General features: G+C 39.6%; 1 protein-coding gene across 9 annotated transcripts in view; it reads right to left on the minus strand.

The window, feature by feature from the left end:
* The window catches only part of TANC1 (tetratricopeptide repeat, ankyrin repeat and coiled-coil containing 1), a gene marked incomplete at its 3' end in the record, with an annotated part of 95,675 nt that overhangs the window by 76,317 nt on the left and 2,250 nt on the right, over positions 1-17,108 (minus strand). The window contains exon 1 of one of the 9 annotated variants that reach the window (XM_083841644.1): positions 8,977-10,318. The exons of the other annotated variants lie outside the window; for them this stretch is intronic. Of the gene's footprint in view, positions 1-8,976; positions 10,319-17,108 lie in introns of those variants that run through there. 9 annotated transcript variants of the gene reach the window in all.

A 17,108-nucleotide genomic window follows, 5' to 3' on the forward strand; every position in this document is an offset into this window, starting at 1 on the left:
CATTACAGTATGAACACAGCACAGAGTAAACTGCTTCCATCGTTCCTATGCAGAATGCTCACTACTTCCATCTCAGTTTCTTTCAATTCTCATCTATCTGCAGTTGTCTATGCTCACCAATGAAGGCTAAAAAAAAGGTGAAACTTTCATGTCTTTGTTCATCATGCATCACGTATGACCTTGTCTCCTAAGGGCAACTTTCACATGAAACTGAAGCTAGTTTTATTTGTTAACATAGTTTAATTGGCATTTAGAATTCTGTCTGGCTTCAAATCTAACAAAATGTTCTTTGGGCTCCTTTTGTAAAGAAGCTATACAAACCAATTATTCCATGCAGATTACCAGAGACCCCTCCCCTACTCTTACTATAATCATAAAGTCTAGTAAGAACTGGAGGAAAAAATTTTTTTTTTTGCCAGCAGATAATGTGCTACTCTGTATATTCTTCTAAGCTGGTAAAGCAGTAAATATACACAGCTATGGAGCTATTGATTTATAGCTGTAATTCATCTTTGCTTTTACAGTGAAATAAATAAGGTTTTTCAGGCATGACAGTGGATCCTAGGCGATAAAGAAAACTTGTCCCAAGCTGTAACAGTGTAGTCCCTGCCTGAGAGTTCTAACTACAAAAGAACTATATTTTGTGGTTGACTTTAGTATTTTCGGTATTACATCCAGACTTAGTTCAGTATTCGGGGATTCCCAAGACCACTTCAACACACTGTTAACAACTAGTTGAATCCAACGTGTTTTTCCAATAAACATATAATTCCTTTTAAATAACCCAAAGAGCTGATGAGCATAAGCACACTACTTAATGAAAGCCTAGCAGTTCTCCAGTAAGGCTTATAGCCTTTCTTAGCTGAGTATCAAATGAGTTATTTTAAGTGAGCTTTTATAAAGGAGTCATCAAGTGGATCCTGATGGATCAACATGGACAACCGCAGAAAAGATATGCAGTCTAAGTTACAGACTTGAATTTTAAAAGGTAACAAGCAAGTATGAGGGAATCTCAGAAACTTTTGTAGCACGTAATTTGGAAGCCCAAACTGATATAATTCAAAATGCAGGCCTCGTCATTTCATTTTCTATTTCATATGTCCTACATTTTGTTTTTAATAGAAGCCCGGGGAGAACTCTCAGGAAGTGCACCCTGTACACTGCACTTTTCAAACAAGAAAAACATGGCATCCAGGTCAGAAGAAGAAAAGATCAGAGCTCTCTATTTGTGGGGAAAAAACAAACAAGCAAACAAACAAAAAAACCCACACTATTGTGCTTAAAGCCTTGATGCTGCCCTGACACAGAGCTGAAAAGAGCTCCAGTTAAGAAGAAAGCTGGCAGTTTAGAAGGTGATACTTAGCCAGTGAGAAGATCACTAAGGACAGGTCTATAAATCAACAAGAAAAAAAAAATCAAAGAAACAAGAGGAAAAAAAAAAACAAAACACCTCATACCAACAGTCAATTGTATTGACCGTTTTTTCCCTTATCCATCCTTTTAAAGGAAGGACAGATTTATTATATTTAAACAAACGTTTCCTTCCACTCCCTTCTCCACCAACGCCCTCACAGAAGCCATAACTGACTGCATTTACTTTACATTGGGGAAAATGACCCAACATCAAAAAGATCTAGATAACTAGTAGCTCTAGAAACTCTTTTAAACTATGATCTGTAATTTCAGGTATATCGTTCTCCCTGCTTGTTTGGTCTTCTCCAATTCATCTGATCTCTAGGAGCGTTAGAAATACTTGTCACTATAATAATAAGAAAGCAGAGACCCTTGAAACCATTTCACGAAAACCTTCACTTAGGTACCACCCTTTCCACACAGATGGCCAGGAGCTTTAAAGCTTTAGTTTTTCTCCAAAATAGTAAGTTATTTAATATCCTCTATCTTGAATAAAGATGTATACATGTGTTCCTCCTATAGTCTAACAAGCAAACAAAAAAAAAACCAACGAACATTTCCAGCAAATTTTCCTCCCTTGCTAATATACTCTTAATCAAAAAAAAAGACAAAAGTGAAAATATGAACAAGAAAATGGAAAATAAAAAGCATATGTTTAATGTGTATTAAAAATACGAACAGCTTATTTGTGATTTTAATATTACCACTTATTTGAAGTTTTATGTAGAGCAATCGTTACTCCTAATTAAGAATAGGTACAGAAACACTAAATAACCCTTCTCCCACCTGGAGAAACAGACAACTAGCTAGGTTTAGAAATAACTGCAACTGCATCTTGCTTATCCATATCAAACTAGCTTTAATACCTGGCTACTTCTGGTGTTGTCTTCTAGCAAACGACGTAATCGCCACATGAAAGAAGTCTGCATGGATTAACCCTCTCAAGGTTTACATCACATCATGCATCAAGGCCACTGCTTCCATTGAGCTGCACAGCTGCCATGGCATACAGTTGCTCTAAATCCAACACGTGCAGTTGAAGCGACCTTTTCTATTAATAGACATCACTCTTTTCATCACATTTGTTAGGTCTTTACTTTGACTAACTTCACATACTGTTAGCATTTAGGTAAGGGGCAAATAATTTACATCTGTCACTAGCTCATTTATCTAACAGTTGAAGTTTGTCCTCCTGCACAAAAAGACCACAGAATCTTGAAAAAGAGACTCCCGCACAGGCTCGTGTATGACAAAGACTTCATTCACAACCTCCAGGCCACTTGTTACGCTCCCCCCCTGCTGGGTAAGCACCGTCCTCTATTTGTAAGTATGCCTTGTCTGACTCCTGACTATTAGATCTCACAACCCTTTTGCCTGCTGGTTTGAAAAGTGACTTTGATTGTCAGAACCTTCCCAAGCAGGAGCTTATTAACAGAAGTCAACTAAACCTCCTGAGTTAGGTGACCAGGTGAGGCTTCAGTGCATTTTTAACATGAAAATGCATGGCCCTCACTCCTTCTTGAGGGTCTCTTAAAAACAAATACCAGATGTGGACTCATTATCCAAGAGATGCTACTAGTAATGTCACATAAGTAGGAAGATACCCCAACACTCTTTCGCTTATGCAATCAAAAATAATATTAGCTGCTTAAAAAAAATGGATCTCCCACCTGAGCTCATGTTGAATGTATTAAAACGGGTACTGCCCTCCCCCCCCAATCCCACCGTGCATCTTTGGGATACACAAGATACTTCATACAATTGCCTCATACTCAGAGCATGAAGGGAAGGGGTAGAAAGTCCCTTGATTTAAGAACTTGCATAATCTTTTTTTTTCTAAATGAGGGATTCCAAAACAGGATCAGGTGTATAAAATAGAAATGCTAAGTTATGTAAGGAGTAGATGGATACTGTTAACTTCATTCCTAATCTTTTATAAATTACGTACTTCACAACCTAGGCAATATACCCCTTGAAAAGCAAAAAGACAGAAAAAGTTCCTCCACATTTTCACTGTTTGCAATTATCTCTTAAAACTCAAACTTCTTCACAGGAAAATATTTTGCAAGTATAATTACTACTAGCAGTTACTAACATCAGCGTCAAAAAGATTAATAGCTTTTGTTGCACTTCCTTTAATGCTTTGTGGCATACATGTCTCATATAGCTTGCATATAGTGGGTTATTTTCAAAGATCTATCCACAAGAGTTCATCATGTCTGAAGAGGACAAATAAACTGATCCTACACAGTACGTAACCACCAGAGCTAGTACCCACAAACTCCACATTTACCTACTTCCCAAGCTCACGCTGCTCAGTCTCTCCATATTTAAATCCTGAAAAACAGTTAGCATGTATTTGCAAAGAAGTAAAGGGTGAAACATCTTAGTCATTCTGCAATTTGCGAAACAGTACTTAGTACTTTACACTTCTCAGCATAGGATTTATTAAATGTGTACTTCAAAACAAGATGTATTGGAAAAAGTGTGTTTAGTACAAGTATCCAGATTCCATCTTAAGGTTTACAGAAAACTTAATTTAGTGACAGTGCTGTTTTGCCTTTAAATGCAGTCAGAATATCATTTGTTACACACAGAGTTTAAACATTTCCCTTTTCTGGCAAACTCAAATTCCATTAGCTTAACTGCATTTTTCAGTGAGGAAGAAAACAAAAATCACTTAAAGCAGCAAGATGTTAGTGATGTAACAGAAATCAAGACAAGACAGTACGTAAAAATCTTTAAAACAATTACATTGAGACATCAGTATTTAACATTTTTATAATAAACAGTGTGTATTTGCAGATCCACAAGACCCCCAAATCAAGAATGAACAGGAACATTTGATAAGAAGAGAATAGTGGGTTTTGCTTGTCTTTTTTAAGGCACAACCTCTAATGAGCTATATTTGGGTTATTATTACTCAAATGTATGAATGAAAATGACAGATACGCTGAAGAAGTCTGTCTCTGAAAAAGCTTGTAAAGTAGCATAAAAATGTTTCTAACAGGTTGCTTTTAGCCAAAACTAAACAAACTCACTGAAGTAAACCAGGTATTATTGAACGATTTTTCTGTGAAACCCTAAACCAATATGACATTTCTTTTTATTTATTTATTATTATTTTTTTTAGATATTTCTCATGCAGGAAGATCAATACAGATACAAAGCTGACACACTATACTGCACTTGTTTCACTTGTTGCTCACTCAACATCCTAATTATTGTTATCCTCTATGAGATATTCCGCATCCCCCCTGACTTATCTGACACCTCTGAAAGCTGTGCCTCAATTTAGTAGGAGACTCAAAAGGACACAGAGGTTTCTGAGGTTTCCAATGTGTTGCTAAATAGCAGAACTGCACCCTGAAGCACTATTAACATACAATGAAAGAGGTGAAAGATGAGGAAGCGTGAGAAAAACATCCTCACCGTCATGTTAGCTATTAGAATGTGCATTTGCAGTAGATTACTTCCCACCAGTTTGGTTTTAGATTTGACTTCCCAGATTTCATCAACATACCTACCCCATCCTGCAATCACTCACTTTTCTGCTACGCTACTAATTTACCCTACTGCTGGTTGTTTCGGCCAGGGTCTCTAAGGACTGTGACCACAGGGGAAAGTGTGGTCTCGTCACTTGACTGCTGTCCAAAAATTCTTGGTCAGGTGCCAGATACTACAGAAATTACCAGTTTAAAAGATTACTGTTCCCCAGCAATGCATTACTATCCTCAAGCACTGAAGAAACTGATCTTGCACTGAAGTAGATGAAAAGTACTGACAAAGTAATATATATTAACTTCCAATGTCATAAGCACCTGTTTAAACTAACCTGAAAGATTCGGCAATGATGTGGATGAAAAACCATTGGATAGCTCATTTGCCTGTCTACTGCTGGGATAAAGAGCACTGGTTCCCAACAAAGGAGCTGTAAGATTTTAAGGCTCACCAGCTGTTTCTCACATAGAAAATAAAAAATAAAATAATAAAAATATATATCTATGTGACCACATACTAGTTATAGATAAATTTATTTTTCCTTTTTCCTTCCCACTCTGTCAAGCTCCTCCATAGAAAATACCAAGACCATAACCATCTACAATTTCCTACAGAATTTTGTCTTTCTTCAGTTATGACTTAACAAACAGAAGCAAGCAAAAAAAAAACAAAACCCTGCTTCTCCTCCCTACTGAATTTACCAAATTTAACCTTGCTATTTAAGCCTCCTTCCGAACCTCACCTCCAAGCTCTTGTCATTTTCAAGATACTGCCGGTTTCTTCAAAGGCATTGATCAAAAGATCACTGTGCTCTTAGTCTCATCTCATTTAGACTAATTCCGCTTTCATCAGGCTGTTTTCTCCCTTAAATTGTATCGTTACGTTCCACAGAAGTAAATTACCCTCTATATCATCCCACTGCCTTTTATTTCTAAATTTAATGAATTATCTTTCCTTTCCTCCAGCCTTCCAAGACAGATCAGTATACACAGATCATTCAGCAAAGTAAGTTTTTGCTTCGGGGTAAGAAGAAGGTGGGGGCGTGTGGAGCAAGTAGAATAATGAAGGGTGGATAAGAGGAAAAAGACTCCCTGCTGCTTGCCTTCAGCAATAATACTTACCTCAATAAAAAAGTTAAAAGATAAGATGAAAAATATGGCCCTCCTCTAAGTGGAAAGCCACTACCTGAAGAGGTGTTCCAGACAGAAATAAGGTCACAAGGTTAAAAAAAATATTAAGTCTTGAGGAAACACCAGTACAAGAATCCCAGCCAGCAATCCTAGGAACAAGTGGATGTCACAAACAGCTTACGCTTGGGCAGGAATGAGCAAAGAAGTAAAAATTAAATATAACCATAGATTTTTTTTTCTTCCTATTGTCATAATAGCCACTTTCATCCTATCTTTCTCCATCCTACCATGTCAAACACTGAAAACGTGACAAAGCCCCTACTTTAATTACGAGAAGGTCAAAACGCTAGGCAAGAAAGAACTCATCACTTTCCATCTGGCAGAAGAGACACCCTGCACACACTACATCAGCAAAAAATCAGAAGCTTAAAACTAGATGAAAACTAGGTCAGAAACTGCCATTTCAGCTTTAACAGTACACAGAAAATGAAAGGAAGACAAAGTTCTTAGAAGTCACAAGTCCCTTCCATATCAAATCATTCTACGATTCTAAAAATCATGCTAAAATCTTGACCCAACTCATCCTAGTCCAGTCTTATTTTACAGAACAGCCATATGCTTACTTTATGACAGCACCTTTTCCTCCAGAAAGAACAGAAGATTAAGAGCATGGAAACAAAACGTGCTTCCAGTTTCTCAACTGTCCTAGATACTGCCCTAACTTCCAAATGAATATCAACAATCTGCCTGTAAAACAACACAGCCATTCACTTCAAACAGCAAAAAGTAAATCCAATGCAGAACGTATCCATCTTACATTATACAGGCTGCAGTTCAAACAACTTAGCAGGCAAAAATCACCTTCCACACTGTATCAGTTTAAACCCGCCTCCTCCACACTGTTGCAATTCCAGACATTGTTTCATGACCTGCAAAACTGAGGAGAGGCTTGATCTAGCAAAGCAGAGATGGGGACAGATCTGTCATGGGTATCTACATCACTTGACTCCAACATTCGAACAGACTATCTTCTCTGGACTATCCATGCATCATGCAGTTTCCAGTATACCCATTAGAACAGATGTGGGTCCCCCAATTTCTTAAAAAAGCCTGCAAAGGTTAGCCTTCACAAGTGTATTTAACTAACATTCTCTCTTCCTATTAAGCTACAAGTACTATTAAGGCATCACCACGGTCTAGAAAATAAGGTGGGGGAAGCAGCAGAAGAAAGTCTTCATCACCCAAAAATTCTCAGCCCAGTGATGTCCCATTTCACTTCTGCATGGCAATAGATTCCTACCAGCTGATTCAGAAGCACTGCCTGGCATTTGGAGTCATTACACTTTAAAAAACTCACATAGCTGTCTTCTGTAGCTGCAATTGTTTGCAGACAATATCCAACTCTCCTTTGTAGGAAGAAGAAACCAAATTTGATTTAGGTGACAGCAAAATGACGTCATGCCAGTTGAATTCTTATCAAATTTTGGTACAGGACATTCCTTTAAGGCAGTCAGTGCTTCCTCATCAGCTAGTATACACAAGATCTGTCTACTATCATTACCCAGGACAGAACTGGCTTAACCGAAATTCATTTTGGTTAAAGTCATGCCATCTCTACTCAGCATCCCCAGGAAGAATGGAGAAGTTCTCCAGTCACTGGGTGAGTAGCCAAGGGCTGCGTTTCCCTCATGTCTATTGAGAAGACTAAAAAGCCCACCCAACGAGGTTTAATATTAATGATTTAACTTTTCTAGGCATAATGAATATCATTAAAATCCATAAACTTAACAAATGAACTACTGCAGCTGATATAGGTGATCAGCCCTCTGCTTGTTTACTGCGGCTTTTACGTTACAGCTTGCATATATAGCACTTTGTTTCTCTGTTTCAGCTATTTTAAACTTCAAGGGGAGGAAACAAGTTATGCCATGTAAAGGGAATGAATACCTTCATCGGAAGGAAACACCTGGATAAACCAACAGTGAGGGAGATAAAGCTATTATGCTTCACTTCCAACTTGCTTCATATTTTCAACTCGTCAAATACTGCAGATAAAAAATCCTATAGAAAAAATACCACATAAACTTATCAAGCTATGTGCCTGTGTGCGCTACCATGGAGTCTTTTCATATATAAGATGTGTATTTGTAACTCAGAACTTGGAAAGGAGCCACTTCTAAACAGTCACATCTGACTTTCTTTTTCAGTACAAAGAACACCAACCACCAAGCTCATTTATCTTTAAAAAAAAAAAAAAAAAAAAGAATCAGAGACCATCTTTTCCAAAATTAGACTTGGCCAAAATAAGTAATGTGTTGAGAATTTCACTGGTAAGCTAAGGCAGTTCTCAAAACAGCACTCTAGATATCTGGACAATAGACACACAGCCCCCCCCGCCCCCCAAAAAAGTGACTTCAAAGCAATCTAACTCCACGGGGCTCTTCTGGACACAATTATGATAGCATGTGGTCCAACAAACATGCTAGTTCTCATATTCATTTCTTTTGTCTACAAAGCTGCATATAACCAAATAGCAAAGCAAAACACGAATAAAGAAATAACATTAAGCACCTCCAGACTGAATGACATGATTCTCCTGCCACGCTACACATAAACAAGCAGCGTGACTGTCTTCAGTCGCACTTCTAGAAGTGGAGTGTTTTTGTATACCTAAAATGCCACCTGCCACATCTGGTCTGACAGTGGTGCCACTGTTTACGTTAAAAAAAAAAAAAATCACTGAACTCCAAAGATTTGTAACAGACTCACTGATGAACCCTTTAAAAAAAGGAAGACAAATTCCCTCCAACTGCTACATGAAATTGCTTGATACCAAGCCAAAACAGGCACTGGTGAAAGCTGGCAGTATATGATTAGATGCATGTAGTTAGAGGAAAACATCGTAGGACATCATATGAGAATATATGCTTACTGTCTAGAAATGAAGGCTTCTTCCATCATTCCTTATATCCATTGCAAAGCATATCCACAGCAACAACAGGATAGGGTCCAGCCGAAATACTGCTGAACTGAGTGTGCCGATACCTGCTTCCCGCCAACGGTCACCGCTCCACACTTCTATTCCTTTCAGAGGCTTCAGCCATGGCAGCTGGCCAGACCCCTACAGGTGCTGAGATCTCTCAGAAGAGGAATAAAATTGAGGTAGTTTACAAACAGCCCCCCAAGCAACTTGTGCTTTGAAAACAAGACTGAAGCAAATCTACAAGTGGAGGAGATGGCGGCACAACTCCCTTCGGTTTCTCCAAGCAGGTACATCATTGTTTCTCTTATGTGCCAGCCGTTTAACTTTCACATACATACTGAAACCAAAGCTAAGCCTATTCCTGGATTCTCCTACTGACGCATTGCGGAAACAACACCACGCAAGCTGCTGATGGCATTAATGAGGTGACATCGGCCACAGCTGGGTGAGGCCAGGGGCCAGGCAGCCGTCCTGCTGGTGCAGCTGCCTGCTCTGCAGGCCACACGGCCGCCGCGCTCCCCTGCCTCCTTCCCGGCCCGGAGCCCCACGAAACGCCGTGTGTGAAGTGGGGGACCCTGAGCTGACCTACCCCTGGCCAGCTACTGCAATAAAAGATCCCTTTGATAAACCCGGCAATGGACAAATCTCTGCTGTCAGAGTTAGTGTTACACCCAGAATACAGGAAAGGTGGCTTTCTCCTTACCAAAGCTACTTTCCAAGTTTGCAATGAATCCAGTATGTTTGAAATTTAGAAAAAAGCCACGCTAATGTGACAGTAAGATGGCGCTGATGCAACTGAAAGCTTTTTTCTACATTTCAATTCCTTATCGTATCTAGTTCCAGATCACCTATATTCTTCATCCACACCACCAGATTATTTTCAGAATTTTTTCTCTGCTTTTTCCTGGAATTTTCATCTTTTCCTTCCTTTCAAAAAGCAAAAATTGCCCCTTTTCTCCTGTTTCATTAATAATTTTCTCCTAACACCACACGTCTGTCTTTATCTTGCACATCTATGTCCCATACAGGTGCACGTTCTGATCTATTTTTTTTTCCTCTCCATATCAGCTACCCTCAGAAATTCTGGGACAGCATGTTTTCTGCAACCTGATTGTAAAATATCTGATCTTGAAATGGATGAGAATTTCAACTACTCACTTTTGCCAGAAAACAAATGCAAAGCTCCATCCAAAGTGTGCATACAAAGGACACATTATACACTTCCTGCCTCACAGGACTAAAAATAGTGATCAACATTATCTATTATTAAGTAAATACTTTTGGAGGTTTTAATGTGACTTTTAAAATATATTACTCTTGTTTCACATAGATTTTGATGTTTTCATTAGAATATATAACTTCTAATCTCAGTTACCTGATGTAGAGTGGTATCTGTGCAATGACTTGAAATACACAATGACAAAAGTAATGACGCTCACTAAGACTTCTTTGGGTAGGGTAGAGTCACAGAGTAGCTGTGGCTGGAAGGGACCTCTGGAGGTCATCTGGTCCAGCCCACCTGCTCAAGCAGGGCAAATAATACAAGGAAAACTTAGAAACTGTACTAGAAATGAAATTCAGAAGATTATTACTTTCAGAAACTGCAACTGCCTTAAATGGATCTGTTAACAAACGTGAAAAAAAAAAAAGGCAAGACAACTAAGTGACCCTAAGTCCAGGAAATAAACATGAATGCAAGGCTCATAAACATAGCACAATTCCACTAAGATAAAATAAATTAAAACAAAATAAATTAAAACAAAATTATAAAAATAAACAGTCTAAAGCAGTAACACAGAAGATAAATTCCCAAGTTTGCTAATTTAATATTCTTGAGCCTGCACAGAGACTAGACATTAAGTTACAGAATCCAGGAGATACATGAATCAATATATATCTTAGGAATTTATATGTACCGTCTCTTCCCCCTGACTATCTTGGTCTTCAGTATCTTTTAGCACATTACGCTTTGTAACATCCTTCAAGGAGGGTAGCAGTCTTATTTTTGTTTTACTTCAGAGAAGCAAAAAACAGTTTGTTGAAGGTCATAACAGGTGAGTCTTTACACAATGGCCAAAGAGGGCAGCTGTACATTCCTGCTGCACTGTGCCAGTTCTGTCTGAACACTCAATAACGTGATTCGACACGCTAACTGGCAGGAAAGGTAACCTTCTTCGTGTTTTCTGAACGGCACTGAGGGGACGGATGAGCCACGGAGATGACATTGGAAAAAGCAGGATCCCACGGCAGGTACAGCAGGAAGGAGAACCACGCCTTTGAATCACAACAAACTGCTAGGTTGGCTCAGCTATCTCCTGAAATCTCGCCCACAGGAATGTGGCAAAGCAGAAATATTACCCTCCCTGCTTCCTGTCTCAAATCCTGGGATTCTACCCTTTCTGTCTCTTATGAAGTGCAAATCTTCTGTTTTGAATTAATTGGTTATGCTCTTTTATGAGCAACACTCAGACATTCCTCTGTATCGCGAACTACAAGGAAACACTCAAACATCCATGTTTTGCCAATTCCTCTTCACTTAAAGCACTTTTTATTTTAATGTATAATGCAGTAGGATTAACAGCCCTTGTTACAATGTTAAAACGAGTCCTGTTTGAACACTGAGGAGAAGCAGTATCTACCACAAAGGACTTACATGCTGGATTGAAAGAAGACTGGAGGCTTTCTTGTGAGAGAGTACTCCCTTCACACAAGCAGACTGCTGAAACCGCTCGCATGAGCTCACATGAGGTACACGCTTTAGATGTAATTCCTTGTCAGCAGTAAGGCCACAAGAGAGCCCAAACTAGGGACAAAAACATATGTAAAACATCCCAGAGTTTGCTCCAGCAAGAAAAATTAAAGGCTTGTCTATACAAGGTGAAAAGTGCTTCACATTCACACCCTGCCTTATTCTGCAATAACTCCCTGGCGTAGACAAGATCGTACACGCTCTTACCAAAAATATGAAATACCTGGCAAGTCCATATAAAGTTTTACAGCTGTCCCATTGCTTCCAGTAATTAAATAGACAAGCACCAGTAAGAGCCTCTAACGCCAATGTCAGGAAGCATTTCCTCCACAGGCAAGTCCCATACCCCCCCCCCCCCCCAAAAAAAATATCTTCACAACTAGAGTTTAAGTAGTGGAACAATACAAACTTGTATCCTTTAAAATTAATTATTCGTTACTATCGTAGATCTATGTAACCTTCATAAGTTTGCCAAGAGACTATATACTGCTCTGCCTTGGCCAGTTACTGGGATGGCTGCAAGCATTCCATTTAAATCAAATGAACCAAGTTCACTGATTTACAAAGACAACAGATGCAACAGCGGCAGACTGAAGTTAACAAGAATTCACTTAGCATGAAACCCTGTGGATAGAAGAGAAACTGGAAAGAAAAAAATCATTTGTCCTGGTAAAAACTAAGACTTGAAGAAAGGAAAAGGACCGTTTAAAGCTCTCCCTCAACCAAGCAAGTCTCACCAAGGAAGAAAGCATTTGGTTTTCCTGTTAGCAGACCTGGTGAAAATAGGAGGAAAATAAAAAACACAGGAAGCATGTCATTTCTAGCAGATTGAGGGATGCTGTTAGATGTCTCAGAGACAGCCAGCAGGTCTCTGTGAAACAACGCACCTGAGGAGAACGCTGTGCCAACACCAGGAGCTCTCTCGAGAAGCCCCAGACGGGGCTGCGGTGGCACGCGCTACGGCAGAGGCTGCAAGAGCCCTGGGAGAACGTGGTACAGGCACAGGAGGAAAAATCCCCTCTAACAAATCTTGCGGCATAATCCTCTGGTGCAGACTTCTACAGCACTTTGAACTCTACAGAACAAAATAACAAAGTCACTTTTGCCCTCCTTTCTGCATTGTCTTTTAGTCATAAAGTGCAGAATTATCGGTCAGGAAAAATAAAACACCACATTATTAATCCCCCCCCCCCCCCCCCAAGATTTCAAAAACACACCTGGTTTCACTGAATGAGTGCAAAGTTATTTTTAGGAAGCGTTCCATCACCCGTTGATTGACTTGCCGCAAACTTACAGAAAATACATCTGGTAATGCACCATGGTGGCACAAGCAAGCAATAGCTTAGACACAGAAGAAGTGAAAACCCTACACTAAGCAGCTCTGCCTTCCCAGAGTTTTAAGCATACCCAAGAACTCTGAAATTGGGCACTAGTTCGGTAGTACATCACGACAGTAGGCAGGTACATCATGCCAGGAGGCACAATGTTCCTATTCCATTCCACTTTTGCCAAGTATAATTTAACTGAGGATAAAGGGAAATTTTCCCGATGTCTTTTCATTGTTTCTTAAACTTTTCAAAGTAATTCTTTCATGCCTACAAAGATTCTAGATCAGTACTTGGAAAGTGCTGAAGATTTTACTTTGTCATAGCAAAACTATGTCTATAGTTTGTGGCAGTAACATTCCTCCCTCTTGAAACTTTCAGTTTCAGGCAAATATTGTAGAAAAATCCAGAAACTCTGTCCTTACTTAAGCAAAAAAACTCCCTTTCTGACCTCAATGGGAATCCAGCCCAGTGTAAAATAGACCCTGAAGCACATTAACGATCAACTCAACTCAAAGGCATTTCTGGTGTAAACCACAAAAACAGTCCCCTCCAAAATTCACATTAAGAATTTTTTTTTTTTTTTTTTTATGTTTTGTGACTTGTTCAAAACCAAAAAAAAAAGAAACAAACCCCCACATGGTAACAAAGAAAAGAACCAATCCACACATTAAGCTCTCTAGCAACTTAAATTTCACTTAAGTTTCAGAAGTCACAGGTCATATTCTGCTTCTATTCATTCTTGCTTTCATGTTGTTCAAACCCTAACTTGTTAAAGTTTGGCGAGAAACAGAGATTCAGAGGAAAGGACAGCTGTTAAGAAAGAAATTGATTAGTTTCATTTTAAGTGACTGAAAGAAGAAAGGTAGTCTTTACTCAAATTCTAACATTTTTCCAGATGAAACAAAGCTGGTTTTAAAAAAAGTTTAATCTGGTGTCTGTCTCTTCCAGTAATTAAAACACCACAGCTATTTTAAGTGCAACAGCTCTGAATTTGACTCATAACTACCAGCTTTCGACAAGTCATAGATACTTAATAATTAGTACTTAAATATAATTAAGTACACAGCAGCAAAGTTCCACCAGAAGCTAACACAATACTGAAAGAAGCAAAACCATTCCACGCTTCAGTGGAACAGGGCTCCCCACTGCCCACCTCCCGCCATGTAGCTGCAGAGTTCACATTTACGCACTAACGTACACATCAAAAACTTTCTTTGAGGGCGTTTCCTGGGTTGCTAACAAGTTGCAGCTTCTCTCCCGCTGGATCTAGATTTAACCAAGACTATGATCAAGTCTTAAAAAAATAAAAATTAACCTCAACCCATCAACCTCCCCCCTAAAAGAAAACCACACACACAAAAAAGCAATCCCGACCCCCCCCAAAAAACCAACCACCCAGACCATATATGCAACCTGGATACAAGGCAGCAGCCATTTCACATACACTGTTGTTTTTAAAACTATTAATTACCAAATATATGAAATACGCAGCAAACAAGCAGCAAACCCTCACCTTTTCATCCCACACGTTTCTGAAATTGCACCTCATATGCTACTAGATACAGATAACACAAGCACTGATAATATTTGCTAGTTCTATAAATATACGTAAAAATGAAAGATCTTAACAGAGGAAGTCAGAAGTTCAACTATAAGCCAAGGCTTCTCAACATGACCAAGAATGCTTTGCTCTCTGCATTAGAAAAATAACCATGGTGGCAGCTAGGATTACGCCAAAGAGACTGCTTAGGAAGTCTTCAGATTTTGTTACAAACGCGCTAATTCTTGAATATGTTAATTAAAGATTTGTCTGAACTAGACAGGGGGAACACACAGAAGGGAAGGGGAAGAAACGAAGTTAAGGGTTCAGCATTAAAGCCACTGACTTGGGTCACGAATTCACCCACCGCCGTTGTTCCACGGCGCATCCTCCAGCATGGGCACTGCTCGAGCCCCGCCACGTCTGTAACTGTTCCCCCTCCCACGCAGGGGGGTACGTGTTGCACGCTCACCTTGCATGCTCTTCTTTGATACATTATTTCTTACAATGCTGGAATGTGATGCATAATTACAAGAAAAAAAAAGTTGACTTTGAGCAATACTTGGATCACTAATCAGAGGGCAAGGAAGGCATCACAGGCCAGGTCTGGAGTCTAGGGAGACTTCTCTGAAATACAGACTAGTGTCAGAAAAAAAATCTAAAACATGAAAATCTCCATCTACTGATAATTCACGAGTCCTAACTTTAAAGCAGCACCATGAATTTAAGGAAGCTGATAAAAAAAAAAAAAGCAGAGAAAGATTTAAAACACATGTCTGTAGTTTTGTACCTTCTGTGGCTGGGATATTTAAGATCAGTAAAACTAAAAGCTGCACCTAGATTTCCAATTTCATACACTTCCAGATATAGCTGAATTTGCCAAGGCACTCTAGAAGTTTCTCAGGATCAGCCATGCTCCCCAAATGATTTTGACCATCCGGACTGCAGAAGCGCCTGGGAAGTATTTCACAAAGCAGTGCTTCGCCAAACGAGTCACCATGCAAACATTAAAACCCAACCCCTATACCTGTTGACACGTTATTTAGAGAAAAAGTCAAACGTTTAAGTGAAATTTTCAAGTCTCATCTGACCTTTAGATTACATTTAAAAAAAAAAATCAATGAAGAGCAGACCTACTCAGTCACTTGTTGAGCATCGCTACTAACTTCAACAGTGTCAAATGCTAAAAGGAGCTCTTGATTTGACCTCAAAGACATTTTAATTTCTGTAAACAGCAATGCAAAGAACTTCAGGATATGGCTGAACCGATCCATGGTTAAGGCCCCGGGAGTATCTCCAGCTGCGCACGCTGCACAGCCCAGCACGCTGCTCTGCGCACACGTCAGTGCTGGCCTCCCACGCAGCAGGACACCAGCAAGGAGATGCTTCGACGCTGGCACCTGGCTGATCTTCAAGGCATCTCACCCAACAGCTGAGCTGAACTTCTGCTTTCAGACCCACATCCCAGCTAAAAAATACTATTCCAGACAGAGAAGAGAAGATAGAAGAAGTGAAATGCTGACTGGGACTTGGCACTATCTCAGGAAATAAAACACATATTCCAGCAACTACTCCCAGTCAATTCCTCTCCCAGCAATGGAGAAACACCTCTAACAGAGGCTTTGTGTTACCCAGCCTCCTGCTTCCAGACTCTCACGAATATCACTTAGGTACAGGAGTATCTCCATACATTATACAGGGAGGCTGAGCACTTAAGCCAAGATATTAAGATATTGCAAAATTTAATATTCTGGTTCCAAAGTGCCTTTATGGCTTAAGGCTACGGCTTAGTGCGCCTCCTACCAGTGAGTGGAGGGGAGGAAACAAAAACAAACAAAGAAAAAACACGACTGAAGAAACAAGACATTAAAAAGTTGAAGTCATTACACTACTGAGAACTACACTGCGTATATTTCAAGATGCACGCTTGATAAGGATGGATGAAAAAGACGTCTACACAGTTATTCAGCACCTACACAGAACAGAAGCCTGAAATAACTACAAGGCAAACTCTGCGGGATTAGTCTCCTTATGAAGCCAAGAGGAGAACAATAACAAAAAGCAACGGGAAACTTTCACTCCAATAAGGAGATCAGAGGCGCAGTATTTTGCCGAAGCACAACAACGGATGGCAGAAGACCTGCATTCTGGTTCAGACTGTGCAACAGACCCCACACTTCAACCTGTCTCCGTTTTGCACGAGCAGCAAGGTACGTTGTGCTGGCCTCAGGACAGTGGATGGCAAGGCTAAGAACAGAACAGGGAGCATCTCAAGATCTCTACAGTATATTTTATACTTAGATAAGTACCTTTAATCAGGTAAGTGTGCTGACATCCTTATAAAAATATCCTAAATACAACAAATACTAAAGAATTTAATCAGTCATGCTAAATAATTTTAAAGGAGAAGGTAATAAGAGACAGGATAGGAATTTCACACATTAATATTAGGCTGTGCACCAGA

Source organism: Anser anser (assembly GCF_964211835.1).
Source record: "Anser anser genome assembly, chromosome: 6".
Taxonomy (NCBI): Eukaryota; Metazoa; Chordata; class Aves; order Anseriformes; family Anatidae; genus Anser; species Anser anser.